This window comes from Nycticebus coucang, chromosome 10, assembly GCF_027406575.1.
Source record: "Nycticebus coucang isolate mNycCou1 chromosome 10, mNycCou1.pri, whole genome shotgun sequence".
NCBI classification, from domain to species: domain Eukaryota; kingdom Metazoa; phylum Chordata; class Mammalia; order Primates; family Lorisidae; genus Nycticebus; species Nycticebus coucang.
The window spans coordinates 31,129,964-31,149,998 of record NC_069789.1 but is presented as its reverse complement, the minus strand read 5'-3'; the positions used below and the strand labels follow the sequence as shown (position 1 = coordinate 31,149,998).

At 38.5% G+C, this 20,035-nt stretch overlaps 1 pseudogene; it reads right to left on the bottom strand.

The window, feature by feature from the left end:
• Positions 1–2,244: 2,244 nt before the first annotated feature.
• On the bottom strand, positions 2,245–3,277 carry LOC128597298 (S-adenosylmethionine decarboxylase proenzyme-like; annotated as a pseudogene).
• Between the last annotated feature and the right edge of the window lie 16,758 nt (positions 3,278–20,035).

Here is a 20,035-nt window from a genome sequence, read left to right as displayed (position 1 = left end):
ATATTTTCTTTTATACATAGCATGGGTTGTCTTTTTGCTCATGTAGTAGTGTACTTTGATGTATGTAAGTTTTTAATTTTGATGAAATCCTATTTATGTATTTTCTTTTTTTGATATCTGGGCTTTTGCTGTTATAGTCAAGAAACCATTGCCAAATCCAAGGTTCTGAAACTTTTTCCTGATATTGTTGTCTTAAGAGTTGCATAGGTTTTTTTTTTTTTTTTATGTCACTAGACAATTAAACTTTTATTGAAGCTTAAAATTGTGGTACAGAAACACATTTCAACTGATTTAAGTCCAACACCAATGAAGGGAGAAATTGTGGCACCAAAGCTTTCCCTCCTCTATCATACTGAGATTAATTTAGTATTCAATCTAGTTTTCTCTTTTAGAGACTTTTTTTCTACACAAATGAGCAGGTTTTCAATTAGACTTCTTAAATCTGTTAGGAAAAAGAAATCACGTCTCAAGCCAACAATCAGATCTGCTGGGATACTTTTCAAGAACAAAATCACTTTGAGTATTGGTCCTCAAAGGAGAAAACCCCAAAACATTAGGTGCTATGCTCATTACAGAATCAAACTGATCCCACTGATGGAAAACTTCCTCAATGAAACTTTCAATCAACATGCTTAAAATAAGTTGAAAATATTCCATACCGCTTGCTTTCAAACCAAGTAGATTTCATGTTTAGAAACACTAATAAAAGGTGTTTCATTTATAAATATGGAAGGAACAAAACACCACTGTATCAATCCAGTAATTATCAAAATATAGCGAGGAGAAGAAATACAAAATATAGTCAACTTTGCTGTGCACTTAGTTGCTTGCATCCCACAGTATTTACAAATATAGTTAAAAGATGTCAACTCTTCAAAGCCTATATTTTAGTCATTTCCCACTGAGTATTTTAGAATTTGTATGTTTTACTTTTTTATTTCATATGTTTTATTTCGTGGTCTGAAACAAACATATCTGAATAAACTGGATGATTCTTTCTGGGCAGTGGCTCATTGATCCTGTAAATTCCACGATAACAGAAAATCATACTTAAAGAATAGAGGAACACTCACCTGCATCACGAAGTCACAGAACTTGAAGTTATAAGATGTAAATGACATTGATTTTGCTTTGAACCCACATGTATAGGACATTATTAGTGGAAACGGCTGCTAAAGTAAAAGTTAACATCAATGATCCAAGCTGACCCGACTTACTCAATCTAGTATAAATTGTACGCTAAACTTTCTTGGTAATCATTTTAGCAATAAAAACCCTTTTATGCTACTACTTAGCAAGTTAAGTAAAGGCTAATCTCATTCACTGAGGAGCACAAATTGCAAATGATTTCCACAGTTCACCCAGTATACACTAATCTCCATCTACAATTCTCTATGGGTCTTCCCTGCTAATCAATGTTGGAGAAGTTTATTTTTGTTACGATCATCCAAAAGAACCCATACCAATAAAAAAGAAGCCAATTCCCATGCCCTTAAGCCCAGGGACTATCTCCAATTTCCCCACCTGGGGAGTAAGATTTGTATAAAAACCCACAATGTTGACAGTGTATTGCTTTATTTGGAGAGCTTAGAGGAGACACCATAGTGAAGGAAGAAATCAATTATAGGAGCAAATGCACAGACCAATAATGTTAAAATAGTAATACATAAAATAAGTAACTGAAATCATTTTCTTAAGAGGACCCAACTTTAATTGCTGTTGCAAAAAACATCTGTATGAAGTAGAAATTGTTCCAGTAACATTAGTAAAGAATAAGTTCTAAAAAGTGAAGGTAATGGGATGTAAAATTCTGGCAGCAATTTAAAAGAACAGTCCCAAATGGTTAGGCTGAGGCCAACACCTAATGAGGACGAAAGCCTTGTCTGTGGGGAATTTTGGAGGATACCTGGAGAAATATTACACTGTGCATAAACAAAATTGAATTGTTTTCACAAGTGTTGTAAAGTTTCATATACTAAAAGGTTTTTTCTACATGCACTTCAATTTCACAGCAAGAGTGGCATAGAACACCTAAGCACAGAAGACGGCATTCATGCAAGATATCTAACTCTTTGAGATAATAACGCATACGATTCAAAATGATCACACTATCATCACACCTAGGGCTTTCTGCAACTACAAGGTGGTGGTTATGGAAAGCATGGTCCCCAGTATTAACATCTAGAAAGCAGCCATGCCTTCTACATGTGTTCTCTTTTTGTGTTTTTTCTTCATTTTTCTTAGTCAATTCTGCTGCTGTTGCTGCTTCTTAGCAAAACTGATAAAAACAAAATTGTAATCATTGAACATAGCACTCTGACAATCAAGACATTCAAAGCCTTCAATCTTCTGGGGTGAGGAAAGCACTGTGTGACCTTAGAACTCTGATAACAAACAAGGTGGTCACACATTTTCCTGGAGTGAAGACTTCCACAACTTTCCTGATCAGGTCATCAGAGGAGGTCTGACTTATGTTGTTTCAAAGCTAACATAAGAAAATTCTAGTTCTGGAATGATGTGAACAGTCCAATCAGTTCCATCTGATTTCATTCCATTCATCAAATACCCACAAGGATTGAACAATGTGGCATCAGTGACAAAGCCTGTTACCAGGTCACAAATTCCAGTCTCATGAGCAACATCCTTTGCAGTAACATCATCTTTCATATAGATCTGGTCCATAATTGCTGGTCAAGCTCACTCACCAGCATTCCCAGGGTTTGAGCTGGCTGATTGATTACTTGACTCTCTGGGAAATCCAGAGTATATAAGTAGCAACAGTCAGAATTCGTACGTCACATACAATATGCTGCTCCATTTGGGAAAGTTGTATTTAGAAACTATTTCTTCTGGGAAATTTCCATGTGGGTATCCTTGGATCCTTGGTGAGAAGACTTCATGCAATTCTTATGAGAATAAAAGAAGCTTTGAAGTGATCAAACTCACTGTAATCCCTAGCAAGTTTCAATAGAAACAAGTGCTTTCAGCAGAAGGGTGGCACCGCATCTTTAAAATAAAATGTCTCAAAAAAATTAAAATAAAATAAAATGTCTCTTAGAGACAAACATGCTCCTCTCACTGAAAGTACATATGCTTCCTGCTTGTCAGTTTTTGTCACACTTACAATTGAACATTGCACATCCTTCAAAAGTATGTCCCACTCAGATCTCAGGATAGTGGGAAGATCCCAGAATCCTTGTTCTGTGTCAGGTTGCTGCTGGGAGAACCAAACCCCCAGAAGCTTCTCCCTCTCTTCGAAAAAATGTGCAGCTTCCATCACTGTGAGACTAGCAAGCAAGCAACAATCACAGAAAATCAAGGAAATTAAACCTTTTCTCCCACCACTGCAGATTGTTCCAGCTGTGTTACTAAAGTTAAGTTCCTTTTTTGGCCATAATTTTATATTAACTTTTTTTTAAAGGACTAATAAAATTTTCCTGGCTTCTTTTTGTGAGCAAAAGTTGAATGTACAGTTCAGTCTCTTGTAGTCTGCTGCTTCCCCGTTAGAGTAGAACAGAGTGAGTGCTAGTTAATGTCACTGGCCATACTGTTAGCTGACAGTTTTATAGTTTTAGCTCCTACATTTAGGTCCATGGTCAAGTTTCAGCTAATTGTTATATATGGTATAAGGTAAGGGTGCAGCTTTGTTCTTTTACCTGTGATATGGGAGTTTCTTAGCACTGCTGGAAAGATTTTCCTTTCTCATTGGATGTTCTTCAAACCCTTGTTGAATTTCAGCGAATGCTAAGGTGAGGGTTTTCTGGGCTTTCTGCTCTATTCCACTGGGGCAGATGTCTATCCTTATACAAATATGGCACTGTTTGCTTTTGTTTTAGCTTTGTAGGAAGTTTTGAAATCATAAAATGTGAAGGCTTCAAATTCTTTTTCCATATTGTTTTGGCTATGTAAGATCCTTTGAGATTTCTTTCTTTCTTTTTTTTTCTTGCAGTTTCTGGCGGGGGCTGAGTTTGAACCCACCACCTCCGGCATATGGGGCTGGTGCCTTACTCCTTTGAGCCACAGGCACCTCACCATCCTTTGAGATTTCATATGAATTTTAGGATAAACTTTTTTATTTATGCAAAAACACTATTGGGCTTTTGCCAGGGTTACTTAGACTCTGTAGATTGCTTTGGATAGTATCATAATCTTAGTAATATTCAGATTTATAATTCATGAACGCAAGACATCTTTCCACTTATTTATGTCTGCCTTAATTTTCAATGTTTTGTAGTTTTCAGTGTATAAGTCTTTGAAAGCCTCCTTAATTAAATTTATTTCTAAGTATTTGATCTTTTTGATGCTATTGCAAATGCAATTGTCTATTTCCTTTTTTGGATTGTTCATTGATACTATTTAGAAATGTAGCTAATTATATTTTTATGTTGATTTTTTATCCTAAACTTTGCTGAATTTGTTTCTTAGCTCTAATAGTGTGTGTGTGTGTGTGTGTGTGTGTGTGTGTGTGTGTGTGTGTGTAATCTTTTGCATTTTCTACATATAAGATCATGCCATACGTGAACGGAGATGATTTTACTTATTCCTTTCCAATTCAAATGCCTTTTATTTCTTTTTCTTGCCTAAGTGCTCAGGCTAGAAATACAAGTACTATGTTGAACGTAGGTACCAAAAATGGACATCCTTATTTTGTTCCTGATCTTAGGCGGAAAGCTTTTAGTCCTTCACTATTGAGTATAATGTTAGCAGTGATTTTCATATGTGGATGGCTTTTATTAAGTCTAGGAAATTGCCTCTGACTCTATTTATAATAAATACTCAACAAATAAATTTATAAATTTAATTTATAATTTATAAATTATAATTTTATATTTATAAATTATAAATAAATTTATAATTTTTATTATAAATTTTTATCATTTGTTGAGTATTTTTATCACAAATTGAACTTTGTCAATTGCCTTTTCTTCATCAATTCCAATGATTGAGTGGGAATTTTTTTATTATTTATTTATAATTAATTTATAATTTAATTGTGATTCATTATTAAATCATAGCTGTGTACATTAATGCAATCTTGGGGCACCATACACTGGTTTTATATATCATTTGTCATATTTTCATCATACTGGTTAACATAGCTTTCCTGGCATTTTCTTAGTTATTGTGTTGAGACATTTACACTCTACATCCAGTAAGTTTCACATGTAGTAATATGCACTGTAGATGTGATCCCACCAATCACGCTCCCTCCGGCCATCCTCCCCCCTCCCCTCCCTCTCCCACTTCCCCATATTCTTATGTTATAATTGGGTTATACCTTTCATATGAAAGCCATAAATTAGTTTCATAGTAGGGCTGAGTACATTGGATACTTTTTCTTCCATTCTTGAGATACTTCGCTAAGAAAAATATGTTCCAGCTCCATCCACGTAAACATGAAAGAGGTAAAGTCTCCATTTTTTATAATGCTGCATAGTATTCCATGGTATACATGTATCATAATTGATTAATCCATTCATGGATCGATGGGCACTTGGGATTTTTCCATGACTTAGCAATTATGAATTGGGCTGCAATAAACATTCTGGTACAAATATCTTTGTTATAATGTGATTTTTGGTCTTCTGGGTATATACCTAGTAGAAGAATTGTAGGATTGAATGGCAGGTCTATTTTTAGATCTCTAGGTGTTTTCCATTTATCTTTCCAAAAGGAATGTATTAATTTGCATTCCCACCAGCAGCGTAGAAGTGTTTCCTTTTCTTCACATCCACGCCAACATATCTGGTCTTGGGATTTTGTGATATGGACTAAATTTACTGGAGTTAGATGATATCTCAAAGTAGTTTTGATTTGCATTTCTCTGATGATTAAGGATGATGAGCATTTTACATATGTCTGTAGGCCGTGCGCCTGTCTTCTTCAGAGAAGTTTCTCTTCAAGTCCCTTGCCCAGCCTGAGATGGGATCACTTATTCTTTTCTTGCTAATATGTTTGAGTTTTCTGTGGATTCTGGTTATTAAACCTTTGTTGGAGACATAACGTGCAAATATGTTCTCCCATTCTGAGGGCTGACTGCTTGCTTTACTTACTGTGTTCTTAGTTGTGCAGAAGCTTTTTAGTTTGATCAGGTCCCAGTAGTATATTTTTGATGCTGCTTCAATTGCTTGCGGGGGTCAAAATATTCGCCCAGGCCGATTTCTTCAAGAGTTTTCCCTGCACTTTCTTCTAGTATTTTTATAGTTTCATGTCTTAAGTTTAAATCTTTAATCCAGTGAGTGTCTATCTTGGTTAAAGGTGAAAAGTGCAGGTCCAGTTTCAGTCTTCTACAGTTCGCCAGCCAATTCACCCAGCACCATTTGTTAAATAGGGAATCTTTTCCCCACTGAATGTTTTTAATTGGCTTCTCAAAGATCAAATAACGGTAAGTAGCTGGGTTCATCTCTTGGTTCTCTATTCTGTTCCATACATCCACCTCTCTTTTTTGTGCCAGTACCATGCTGTTTTGATCACTATTGATTTATAGTGTAGTCTGAGATCTGGTAGCATGATTCCACCTGCTTTGTTTTTATTTCTGATTAATATCTTGGCTATTCAAGGTTTTTTTCTGATTCCATATAAAATGAAGTATTATTTTTTCAAGATCTTTAAAGTATAACAGTGGAGCTTTAGTAGGGATTGCATTAAAATTGTATATTGCTTTGGGTAGTGTGGACATTTTGACAATGTTGATTCTTCCCAGCCATGAGCATGGTATGTTTTTCCATTTGTTAACATTTTTAGCTATTTCTTTTCTTGAAGTTTCATAGTTCTCTTTATAGAGACCTTTCATGTCCTTTGTTAGATAAACTCCCAAATAGTTCATCTTCTTTGGCACTACTGTGAATGGAATAGCATCCTTGACTGTTTTTTCAGCTTGACTATTGTTGGTATATATAAAGGCTACTGATTTATGAGTGTTGATTTTGTAACCTGAGATGCTGCTATATTCCTTGATCACTTCTAAGAGTTTTGTAGTTGAATCCCTGGTGTTTTCCAGATATACAATCATATCATCTACGAAGAGCGAAAGTTTGATCACTTCTGACCCTGTATGGATAGCCTTGATTGTCTTTTCTTCCCTAATTGCAATGGCTAAAACTTCCATTACAATGTTAAAAAGCAGTGGAGACAATGGGTGACCTTACCTGTTCCTGATCTGAGTGTGCATCTTGCCTGAGCATATACAGGAGACACAGCTGCTTCTGAATATCCTAATTTCTCAAAGAATATCATTCCATCTGGGCCTCAGGTGGTCTCATATTTTGCCCCAGGCATCTGGGTCTGTAGTCATCTTGTAGCTTTTATGAACAACGTCCACTTCTTCCACCTATGTTCTGTGTTATACGACACAGAATACTAAGTCAGTCCATCTGGTATCTCCGGATGGTGTAAAAGAGATGTGTACATTTGGCAAGTAATGTCTGCTGTGATACTTTTAGTTCAAGGGAAGGAACTGGAGACTAGGCTGAATGCTGCTGCTTCAAGACAAAGACAGCCACTACACCAGGGAAGAAGTGGGGCAGAGTGAGTAAAGTCACCACAAAACTTTCTTACCATTTTGAAGATGGCTTTTTCTTGGTCATGAATTCACTTAGTTGATGTAAACCTTTGACTATTTTCCAGTACTCTGCTAACATTGTTTCAAAAAGTTTCTTTCCGCCTGTAGTCCCAGCTACTCGGGAGGCTGAGGCAAGAGAATCGCTTAAGTCCAGGAGTTGGAGGTTGCTGTGAGCTGTGTGAGGCCATGGCACTCTACCGAGGGCCATCAAGTGAGACTCTGTCTCTACAAAAAAAAAAAAAAAAAAAAAAAAAAAAGTTTCTTTCTTTCTTTCTTTATGTTTCTGTGGATAAAAAAAAATGCTTGGGACTTCCTAGTGGCCATTTTTCTGTTATCCTTTCCTTCAACAAAATTTTTAATCATATGTTGGCATGTTACCTTATCTATTTCAGCCAAAAGACACCTAGAATGCTACAAAGAATAAACACATAAACCCTTGGTTAGGTTGCTGTTTGTCCTGGAACCATCTTTAAGAGCACTCAAATGTGGGTTACCGACTAGACATCATATTAGTGTTTTGTGGAGAAGTTGAAAAATGACCATAGTAAAGGAGCCCAAAATCCTTCTGGAGAAAAATTGTTATGAAGGCATACTTCTCCTTTCTTTGGAAACCCTACTCAAAACTATTTAAAATTCTCCATAGCCCATTTACCAATCTGGTAGAAATTTCAACTTTAATTTTATTCTTTTACCCATTTGTGTATGTGTATTTGTGTGTATACACATATATGCTGTGGAATTGGGAGGAAGGGAAATAACTAATTTTTTTCTTCACCTAAAATGGCAGAGGAATGTCCAACTCCCTCATCCCCCACCCCAATCAATCTGCTTTTTACTAAGACACTCAGGACCATTATTTCTTCCGAGGAGCTCACAGTGTTGTGAGCTTCTTCCAAAACCCTCACAACGTCCCATGCAGCAGGTCTTTCTACCTACCCTTGATCTCCTGATGGTTCTAGATTTAAAGTATTCTCTCCTTGGGATCGTCCAGCCATCCAGTGAGTACCAGGGCCTGCAGGAGAACGGAGTTTTGTGTCTTTCAGTTGGTTTCAAGGCCAATCAAGTTCAAGTCAGTTAAACTTCCACTATGACCAAGGACAGTGCCCAGGGCTTTCTAAACATGAGATACAGATCATCCCAAGAGAGATGTAATAAGGAAGGGAAAGTTGGCCACATGCGCTCTATACTTTCAATAGTCTCTTCCCTCAGTGCCTGTACACAATGTGGGAGCTTCTGAGATGGGTGTTAGAGTGAGAGCTGAGAAGAAAACCTGGGTAGGGAGAAGGGGTGGAAGCAGAAGGCTCCTCTTAGCAGGGATCTTCTCTCTCCCTCAACCTGGCTTTGTGCAACAGTGAGCCCAAGTGGCTTTTGCAATCACATCTAGTGTTGTGGCCTGATAGTGAAAGGTAGATGCAGGGAAGGCATGTTGAACCCTTAACACAGGGAGGAGAGGCCTGAGTGGGGCACAAGGTAGGCAGCTCCCAGCACAGGGGTACCACATTCTGGCTGAGGCTAAGGCCTGGCCATGAGGTGGCTGCTTGCATGACCTTTGTCTGCACCGCCCAGCCCCAGCCCCACAAGGGGGTCAGAGAAGGAAACCACCCCAAGATGTTTTCTAAGTCCAGGCTGTAAGGTCTGTTGCTTTCCAGCTGTGAAACAAAAAAAAGACATTTAATTATTCTCCTCTACCTTTCTCTGACAAGTCAGGACCTCCTTCCTAGGACCATGGACAGCCCAGAAGACGCAGGTGATGACTCAGATGGCAGTGAGAGCTGGATGGAGACTTTGACTTAATCTGGTCCCATCTACTTGTTTCTAAGATAGGAAAACAGAAGTCCAGAAAGTGAAGTAATTTTTTTTTTAATTTTTTTGTTTTTATTAAATCATAACTGTGTACATTGATACATTTATGGGGTTCAGTGTACTGATTTGATATACAACGAAATGCTTACATTGAACTGATTAACACATCCATCACAATTATACTCTTTTCTTAATAGTTTTGAAATGTACCATTGCATCATGCACATGAGGTGAGGTTCCCCCACAAATACCTTCCATCCTTCCACCTCCTCCTTCCCTCCCCTCTTTCTCCTCTTCCCTTCTACTTTCTGGACTATAGTTATGTTTTACCATTTGTATGAATGCATAGGTGATTATATATTGATACCATAGTAGTATTGAGTACATTGGATACTTTTTTTTCCATTCTTGAGATACTTTACTAAGAAGAATATGTTCCAGCTCCATCCAGGTAAACATTAAAGATGAGACATCTCCATATTTTTTATGACTGCATAGTATTCCATGGTGTACCTATATCACAATTTGTTAATCCATTCATAGGTCTATGGGCACTTGGTCTGTTTCCATATCTTGGCAATTATGAATTGGGCTGCAATAAACATTCTGTTGCAAATGTCTTTGTTGTAAAATGATGTTTGATCATCTGGGTATACACCTAGTAGAGGAATTGCAGGATTGAATGGTAGGTCTACTTTTAGTTCTTTGAGTGTTCTCCAAACTTCTTTCCAAAAGTATCATATTAGCTTGCAGTCCCAGCAGCAGTGAAGAAGTGTTCCCTTCTCTCCACATCCATGCCAACATCTGTAGTTTGGGGATTTTGTTATATGGGCTAGTCTTACTGGAGTTAGATGATATCTCAAAGTGGTTTTGATTTGCATATCTCTGATGATTAAAGATGATGAGCATTTTTTCATGTGTTTGTAGGCTATGTGCCCGTCTTCATCAGAGAAGTTTCTGTTCAAGTCTCTTGCCTACATAGAAATGGGGTTATTTATTCTTTTCTTATTGATTAGTTTGAGTTCTCTGTGGATTCTAGTTATCAGACCTTTGTCGGAAGCATAACCTGCAAAAATCTTCTCCCATTCTGTAGGTTGTCTGTTTGCTTTACTTACTGTTCTCTTGGCTGTGCAAAAGCTTTTTAGTTTGATCAGACCCCAGTAATGGATTTTTGGTGTTGCTTCAATTGCCCAGGGGGGGCCTCCTCATAAGATATTCTTCCAGGCTGATTTCTTCAAGTGTTCTCCCTGCACTCTCTTCTAGTATTTTTATAGTTTCATGTCTTAAGTTTAAATCTTTTATCCAGTGAGAATCAATGTTTGTTTATGGTGAAAAGCAGGGGTCCAATTTCAGTCTTCTACAAGTCGCCAGTCAGTTCACCCAGCATCATTTATTAAATAGGGAGTTTTTCCCACATTGAATTTTTTTGATAGGCTTGTTGAATATCGAATGATCATAAGTAGCTGGGTTCATCTCTTGGTTCTCTATTATGTCTGTCCCATAAATCTACCTCTCTGTTTTACCATGCTGGTTTGATCACCATCGATTTATAGTATAGCCTGAAGTCTGGTGATGTAATACCTCCTGATTTGTTTTTATTTCTGAGTAATGTATTGGCTATTTGAGTTTTTTTCTGATTCCATATAAAATGAAGTACTATTTTTTCACACTCTTTAAAGTATGGCAATGATGATTTAGTAGGGATTGCATTAAATATGTAGATTGCTTTGTGTAGTATGGACATTTTAACAATGTTGATTCTTCCCAGCCATGAGCATGGTATGTTTTTCCATTTGTTAACATCTTCTGCTATTTATTTTCTCAGAGTTTCATAATTCTCTTTATAGAGATCTTTCACGTCCTTTGTTAGGTGAATTCCCAGATATTTCATCTTCTTTGGCACTACTGTAAAAGGAATAGAGTCCTTGACTATATTTTCAGCTTGACTGAAAATTGTTGTATTGTTGGCATATACAAAAGCTACTGATTTATAAGTATTAGTTTTCTATCCTGTGACACTGCTGTATTCCTTGATCACTTCTAAGAGTTTTGTAGTTGAGTCCCTGGGATAGGTATAGAATCATATCATCAGCAAAGAGTGAGAGTTTGATCTCCTCTGACTCTATTTGGATACCATTGATTACCTTCTTTTGGTTGATTGTGTTGGCTAAGACTTCCATTACTATGTTGAATAGAAGTGGAGACAGTGGACATCCTTGCCTCATTCCTGATCTGAGTGGAAGTGTTTTCAATTTTACACTATTCAATATGATATTGGCTGTGGGTTTTCTGTAGAAGGCCTCTATCAGTTTAAAAAATGTCCCTTCTATGCCTATTTTCTTACGTGTTCTGATCATGAAAGGATGCTGGATATTGTCAAAAGCTTGTTCTGCATCTATTGAGAGAATCTCATGGTCTTTGTTTTTTATTTTATTTATGTGATGTATTAGATTTATAGATTTGCATATATTGAACAAACCCTGTAACCCTGAAATAAAACCAACTTGATCATGGTGTATAATTTTTGTGATGTGTTGTTGAATTCTGTTTGCTAAGATCTTATGAATATTTTTGCATTGATATTCATTAATGATATTGGTCTATAATTTTCTTTCTTTGTTGGATCCTTTCCCGGTTTGCAGATCGGGATGATATTTGCTTCATTGAATGTGTTGGGAAGTATTCCTTTTTTTTCTATGCTTTGGAAAAGTTTGTATAATATAGGTACTAGTTTCTTTTTAAAGGTTTGGTAGAATTCTGATGTGAAGCCATCTGGTCCCGGACTTTTCTTTTTTGGGAGATTTTGTATTATTGATGCTATTTCAGTGATTGATATAGGTCTATTCAAGATTTCTATTTCTTTCTGGTTGACTCTAGGAAGGTGGCATGCTTCCAGGTATTGGTCCATTTCCTCCAGATTTTCATATTTCTGGGAATAGGGATTTTTGTAGTAATCATTGAGGATTTTTTAAAAAATTTCTGAGGTGTTGTTATTTCTCCTTTATCATTTTTGATACACAATATTAGAGATTTTACTTTTCTATTTCTGGTTAGGTTGGCCAAAGGTCGATCAATTTTATTATTCTTTTCAAAAATTCAACTTTTTCTTTCCTTGATCTTCTGAATGATTCTTTTGTTTTCAATTTCATTTAATTCTGCCCTAATTTTTGTTATTTCTTTTCTTCTGCTGGGTTTGGGGTTGGAATGTTCTTCCTTTCCCAGTTGCTTGAGATGATCCATTAAGTTGTTGAGTTTCTCTCTTTCTGTTTTCTTCATGAAGGCTTTCAATGCTATAAATTTCCCTCTTAGGACTGCCTTTGCAGTATCACACAGGTTTTGATAATTTGTGTCTTCATTATTATTCTGTTCCAGAAATTTGATGACTTCCTTCCTCTTTTGTTTTTTTAGCACATACATGTGTTTATTAGGTTTCCATTTTTTTTTGCCTTCACAAAATTAAAAAGGCTTAAAATTTAATAAAAATAACAATTTTTAAGATAAGGACTAGAAACAAAAACCTCGTAAAGAACAAACAAACATAAATACATTCAGAGAAGGAATCAGACAATTGCTACATCGAAATATTAAGCAATAATAATAATAATGCAAAGAAAGTAATTTCTTGGTGATTTAAAAATCTTGGTGATTTCCTTCTTAATCTCATCTTTGATAGAGTTATCATTCAGCATAAGGTTATTTAGTTTACATGACTTTGTTTGAGTATGAAGATTCCTGTTGCTGTTGAGTTCAACTTTCATTCCATGGTGGTTTGAGAATATACAAGGAATAATTTCTATTCTTTTAAATTTGCTGAGGTTAGACTTATGTACTAAGATATGATCAATTTTGGAGGATGATCCATGGGCTGATGAGAATCATGTATAATTAGTTTTATTAGGGTGAAATATTCTGTAGAGGTCTGCTAAGTGCATTTGTTCTAGGGTCAGGTTTAAGTCTAATATTTCTTTGTTTAGTTTCTCCTTGGAGGACCTATCCAAAACTATTAATGGATTTTAAGGATTTTGAAGTTAAAATCTTCAACTATTATAGTGCAGAAAGATATCAAGTTGTGCATATCCATTAGGGTTTGCTTTATAAATTGAGAAGCATTCTGGTAGGGAGCATAAATGTTAAATATTGAAATCTCTTCATGTTGGGTGTTTCTCTTGACAAATATGTAGTGATCATCCTTACTTTTCTTTAGTTTTGTTGGTTTAAAGCCAATTCTATCTGCAATTAAAATCGCAACCCCTGCATTTTTCTGCTTTCCATTTGCCTGTATTATAGAAGTCTATCACTTCACCCTGAGTCTATTTTTATCCTTTAAGGTAAGATGAGATTCTTTTTTTTTTTTTTTATTAAATCATAACTGTATACAATGATATGATTATGGGGCATCATACACTCACTTCATAAACCATTTGACACATTTTTATCACAGTGGTTAGCATAGCCTTTCCGGCGTTATCTCAGTTACTGTGCCAAAACATTTACATTCTACATTTACCAAGTTTCACAAATACGCCTGTAATATGCACCACAGGTGTGATCCCACCGATTCTTGTATGCAACAGATCCAGTCAGCCAACCTGTGCCTCTTTAGAAAGGGCATTGAAACCATTCACATTAATTGAAATAATAAGCCTGGTAGTGTTTTGGGTATCATATTTTTTGAAAGACTTTTTTAATCCTTTCACCACTGTGGAAGTGGATTTTGTTCAAAAATTTCTGAGTGAGTTTACTTTGGTGGTAGAACATTGTGCTGCTCATTGTGGGGAATGTGTCTGAAATATCCTGGAGAGTTTAGTTATGGGAAATTCCTTCAACATGTGTATGTCATTGAACTATTTGATTTCTTCATCACAAATGAAACTCAGTTTAGCTGGATACAGGATCATAGGCTGAAAGTTGGTTTGTTTTAAGAGATTGAAGGTTGATGACCATTCTCTTCTGGCTTGAAACATTTCAACTGAGAGATCTGCAGTCATTCTGATATTTCTTCCTTTGTAGGAAGAAATGCTTTTCTTACATCTGACTGCTTGCAGAATTTTCTCTTTCATCTTAACTTTGGCAAAGTTATTTACAATATGTCTAAGAAATGCTTTGTTTGGATTGAGTCTTACTGGGGTTCTGAAACAATCTAATATCTGGATTTCTGTATATCATGCAGTGCTTGGAAAATTCTCCTCCAAGATCTCTTGGAGTAGAGCATCTTTAGGACCATCTTCTTCTCCTTCAGGAATTCCAGTAAGACAAATGTTTGATCTTTTGAAATGATCCCACGACTCTCTCAGGGAATGATCAGTTTTTGCTCTCCATTTTTCTGCCTCTTTGAGTGTTTGGGAACATTCAAAAGCTTTGTCTTCAGTTTCAGAGATCCTTTCTTCTGCCTGGTCAGCTCTATTACTGAGGGATTCTACCGTATTTTGTAGCTCCTCAAATCACTTTTTCATTGCCTTGAGCTCTGCTATCTCTTTTCTCATTATGTCCATATCTTTGGTGATTTGGACTTTGAATTCATTAATTTCTTGAGACAACTTTAGAACTACTCTTTGGATTTCAATTTCTCACTTTTCTTCCATTCTGTTCATCTTATGTGCCATCCATATTCTGAATTCTATTTCTAACATTTCAGCCTTTTGTCTATGCATAGCCTCTTCAGTTGTATCTCCTTTGTCATTCCTTAGGTGGGGTTGATCTACTCTGGTTATTCATGTTGCCAGAGTTTGTCTGTTGGTTCTGCATCATGTTTATTTTCCACTGTTTGGTTATTAGAACTAGTAGGGTGAGATTGAATTTGGGTTCCCAAATAGTAGAGATAGTCAGCCCCTTACTAAAGCACTAGGCTTTGTAATTGTGGTTTATTCCCTACAACCTTACAAAGGCCCCTTTCAGAGTTTTGGCTGGAGACTCTGAGGACCTACTTGGTGAGACAGTGCAAGCTAGCTCTGTTTTGATATCAGCCAACATCTACCCTATCCTAAGAAGCCATGGTATTAGGTTTTAAATCTTGGCCGTGGAGATATACAGACAGCAGCAGTGCCCCGCCCCCACCCTTCAGTTCTTTTCTACTACAGAATTTTGAAGGTCAACCTCAGAGTGCTCCTGGGTGGACAGTCCCAGACATGAGTTCCGATCAAATTGTCTCAGGCAGTACAAACCCTGATCAACAGAGAGGGATCCAAGGGTCTCTAAGAGCACAATTGGAGCCCAGCATCCATGACCTCACCCACTGTTCTCAATCCACACACAGCAAGCCTCTGCTCACCAGACCAGTTGTAATCAGGGGACCACAACCCTGCCCACAGGTCTCAGTCCACACCCGGAAGCTTGCCAGCTCTGTTAGAGTCAGGGGACCATACCCTTGCCATCAGGTCTCTGTCCACACCTGGCAAGCCTCTGCTTGCCTGCCCAGCTGGGGTCAGGGATTGCCCTGACCCGCCTAACTCAGCCTACACCAGGCAACCACTCTCCCGCTTGTGCATGCAGAAAGAGCTGGTTGTTTTGCATCCCTTCCTGCCAGACACAGCCCAAACCAAGGGTCAACACCACCACTGGCCAGGCAAAATCATAACTAGGGGATTGTTCGTCCTCCCACCAAGTGTCCCTTTCTTCCCATGCCCTTTCTTCCCCAGTAGTCACAGATTCTGTCCTGATGTTCAGTGATTCCAAGATCTCTCAGGAAAAGACCAAACGCTCTGTGCTCTGCAGGGGATAGAACTTCAGACTGCCATGTGAGGGGGGAAGGGTGGACTGGGAGTTTGGACTTGTGGGGGAAAATATCTGTCCAATTTTATGCCTTGTGGGGTGGTGTCTAGGTTCACAAGTGGGACCTTCCTGGAGAAAGAAACCCAGTGTTTAGTGGCTCTCTCCAGTGAGGCAAAATGAGAGGTCTTTTGTTCCCTGCTTGTTCACAGAGAGTCTGCGCTGGGCCTACCGCTTGGGGGAGGAGTCTCCTGTCCTCTAGTCAACAGGCTTTTTACCTGTAATTTGTTTGTTTGTTTGTTTGTTTTTGAATGATCTTCCTTGGGGTCACAGCTTGCTGAATTTCTTTCTTGTCTCAGCTTCCCACCTTTGGCTTCATAGAGTCTGATTCTGCCAAGTTGTTCTCCCTCTGGTCAGGAGGCTCTGCCGAGGGTTGCTGCAAGTCATCCATCTTCTCAGAATTCCTGACGTGATTTTTTAATCTCACAGAGTAAATTCCTACTGAGAAGACAGCCCAGACTACTGATGCCGGCCAGATGTGTGTGCTGTCTGACTGGCACATTTGCCCTCCCCCTACTCAGGCATCTTCCCACACACCAGTTCCAGTCCAACAAACTAGTTATCAGGCCAATAAATAAATAAATAAATAAGTTCTGTACTCCTATAGGGTGAATGAGGTTGGGGCACATCATTGTCAGAATATAGGGTTTAATCAGGCCAATTTTGGTTTACAGTCTCAGGTGAAGGGTAGAGCTATTTTGCTCCCTTTCCCTGGCAGCTGATGTTCCCTTTGAAAAGACAGGAATCACCTGGCTTATTGTACCCTCAATGAATCCCCAACAATAAAAAAAAAAAAAAGAAAGAAAGAAAAGACAGGAATCAGAAAAACCACGGAGCCCTTGGTAACAATATATCAATGCACAAGTAGCCAGCTCATCTGCACACTGGGCTGCTTTGGATGTTTATGTATGTAAAGGTCTTTTCGTTACATAGAATCCATTCATAGACAAGTGTGTTTGCAATTCCTAGCTCCTATATGTAAGATGGAGGGAGATGGGAATTTATTAAGATAGGACTTGGTCTAAATATTTAACTCCAACAACAGGCTGGCTAACAGAAAAACCATGTGTGAATTTCCTGTTCCTTCTCTATTTGAGAGATTACTCCTTATTTTGCCCCTTTCTTTCATACTCATTTGATTATGGAATGAGTAGAAACAGATTTAAAAATTATGACTCAGAGAGCAGGGCCAGCTATGTGGGTGTGGGGTAGAGGGCCTTATTTGGTTTCACACCTGGCTATTGCTACTTGAAATTCTCAGTAATTTTTGGATGTGTCCCCATATTATCAGCAACCATGGGGCTTTGCAAATTACATACCTTGTATTGCCAGGATATGTGATTTTCTTTTTTTTTTTTTTTTAGGATATGTGATTTTCAATCTCAGCCTAAACTTGTGGTCAACTTCGGCCAATTTTAGTCTTTTTGAGCCCCTATTTCCTGAGCTATACTCACCACAGGACAATTACTGAATATTAACTCACTGCAAAACATCTGGCCCTAGTGTGGTGCCTGACACATGTAGGTGCTCAATGAATCCTTGTAGAATAAATGAATTAATTAATGTTCAAGAAAACCTGCAGCATGAGATCTGAAAAAGAATGATGAATTTTAGAGATAGATTTCTTAAGAGTTAAAGACAAACATATGGAATGCTCATTATGAAGTAATGAAAACAATAACATTGAGCTTCTATTTCCTGATTGCTCCTCTGGTAATTCACCAAACAGTGGATAAGAAGAAAAGAGAATGGCTTTCAGTAGATAAACCTGGGACTGAAGCCAGACATCTCAGTGGGTCTCATAAATTCTTTATCTCTACATAAGCATTTATGGAAAAAGGCCTCTCAAGCCACAGAGAAAGCTACAAAAAAGCTCTGGATATTGCATTTCAGGCCAAGGTCTGGTTCAAATGCAATCTGGGAAAAGTCCCATTTGGAGAAACTATTTGCCTGCAGAATTTATTCCCCATTAATATTTTGGTTCCACTCAAAACACAGGTAGAACTAAAGGCAGGGCCTGGAAAGGAAGGGGCTTCCTTGTGAGGGCACCTCTTGGCAGAGTGGGTTTGGACTGGGTGGAAACTACATGTTACCTTCAACAAATCTAGGAGGCATTTGGTAAATGGCTGCGTTGGACCCTGGCTTAAGACTTCTTTTTATTTATTTATTTATTTATTTTTATTGTTGGGGATTCATTGAGGGTACAATAAGCCAGGTTACACTGATTGCAGGCTTAAGACTTCTTGATTATCTTTCTCGTGCCCTTCCAAGCCCCAGGGTACATCTCAGAGACTGGATTTAGGGTGAGTTTTCCCATTGGCTACCTAGGATGTGAACACATCTCTACCTGAAATGTGAGCATGGAGCTCTGGGTAATGTGGCTGTGCTTCTCAGGGGGAGGGGTACTATTGGAAAGTGAGTCATGGGCTTCAGTAGCTACTAATTATTGCACAGCTACCATGGGTCATAGGTACTTCGCATATGGCATGCATAATCCTCAAAACCCCCAAAGTAGCTACTATTATATTCATTTTAAAGAAGGGAGAAATGGGGCCGGCGCCCTACCGACTGAGCCACAGGCACCGCCCCCATTTCTCCACAGGCGCCGCCCCCATATGCCGAGGGTGACGGGTTCAAACCCGGCCCCGGACAAACTGCAACAACAACAAAAAAATAGCCGGGCGTTGTGGCGGGCGCCTGTAGTCCCAGCTACTCGGGAGGCTGAGGCAGGAGAATCACTTAGGCCCAGGAGTTGGAGGTTGCTGTGAGCTGTGTGAGGCCATGGCACTCTACCGAGGGCCATAAAGTGAGACTCTGTCTCTACAAAAAAAAAAAAAAAAAAAAAAAGAAGGGAGAAATGAGGCTAAAATAGGCTAAGTGATTTGACTGATTTTGTGCATTTATTAGAGGTAGAACCAGGATCTGAGCCAGGATGGCTCAGAATCTAAAGCAGGTGTTCCTTCTCATCTCCTTCCTGACTCTTTTTTTTTTTTTTTTTGTAGAGACAGAGTCTCACTTCACCGCCTTCGGTAGAGTGCCATGATGTCACAGGACTCACAGCAACCTCTAGTTCTTGGGCTTCCGCGATTCTCCTGCCTCAGCCTCCCGAGCAGCTGGGACTACAGGTGCCCGCCACAACGCCTGGCTATTTTTTGGTTGCAGTTCAGCCAGGGCTGGGTTTGAACCCGCCACCCTCGGTATATGGGGCCGGCGCTCTACTCACTGAGCCACAGGCGCCACTCTCCTTCCTGACTCTTGACTTTGGCCTTGACCATATCTTGCCAATGGATGTGGACGGCTCTAAAAGTCTTGGCAGCCTTTAGTGAGACTGAGTCAATACTGCCCTTTAGGCTCAGCCCCATCTGGGATGTGTGGAACAGACTGGAACTGGCTACGAAGCCCTGAGCTTTAGACTCATTTGTTACCCAGGACCTTTGCAGCAAGAGCTTATTACCATGGCTTTGTTTCTCTCCCTGAGAAAAGACAGCCAAGGTGATATATGTATCACTTCAGTAAATATTTATTGATTACTCTGCAAAGCACCAGGCTCGGCCCTGGGAAACACAGTAGCTAATGAGTCAGACACGTGCTTCCTCAGTCTTGCTTGCTGATTCCTTCTTCTCTACCTGATTTTTAAATGGTACTGTGAGGGCTCCATTCTAGATCTTCTTATTTCCCTATATTATTTTCCTAGCAATCTCATCTATTGATGTCTGTCTCTGTACTCTTTCTTTCTGAGCTCTAGATAGGCACAGCTAATCAAATTTTAACTGCCTGCTTCCCCGTGCCACTTGACATCTGCTGATTCCCTTGAGTTCAACATTTCCAAGACTAAATTTGTGCTTCTTCTCCCCTCAATTTGGAGGAAGTCCTGTCCCCATTATCTGCTGTCATCACAACCCATGC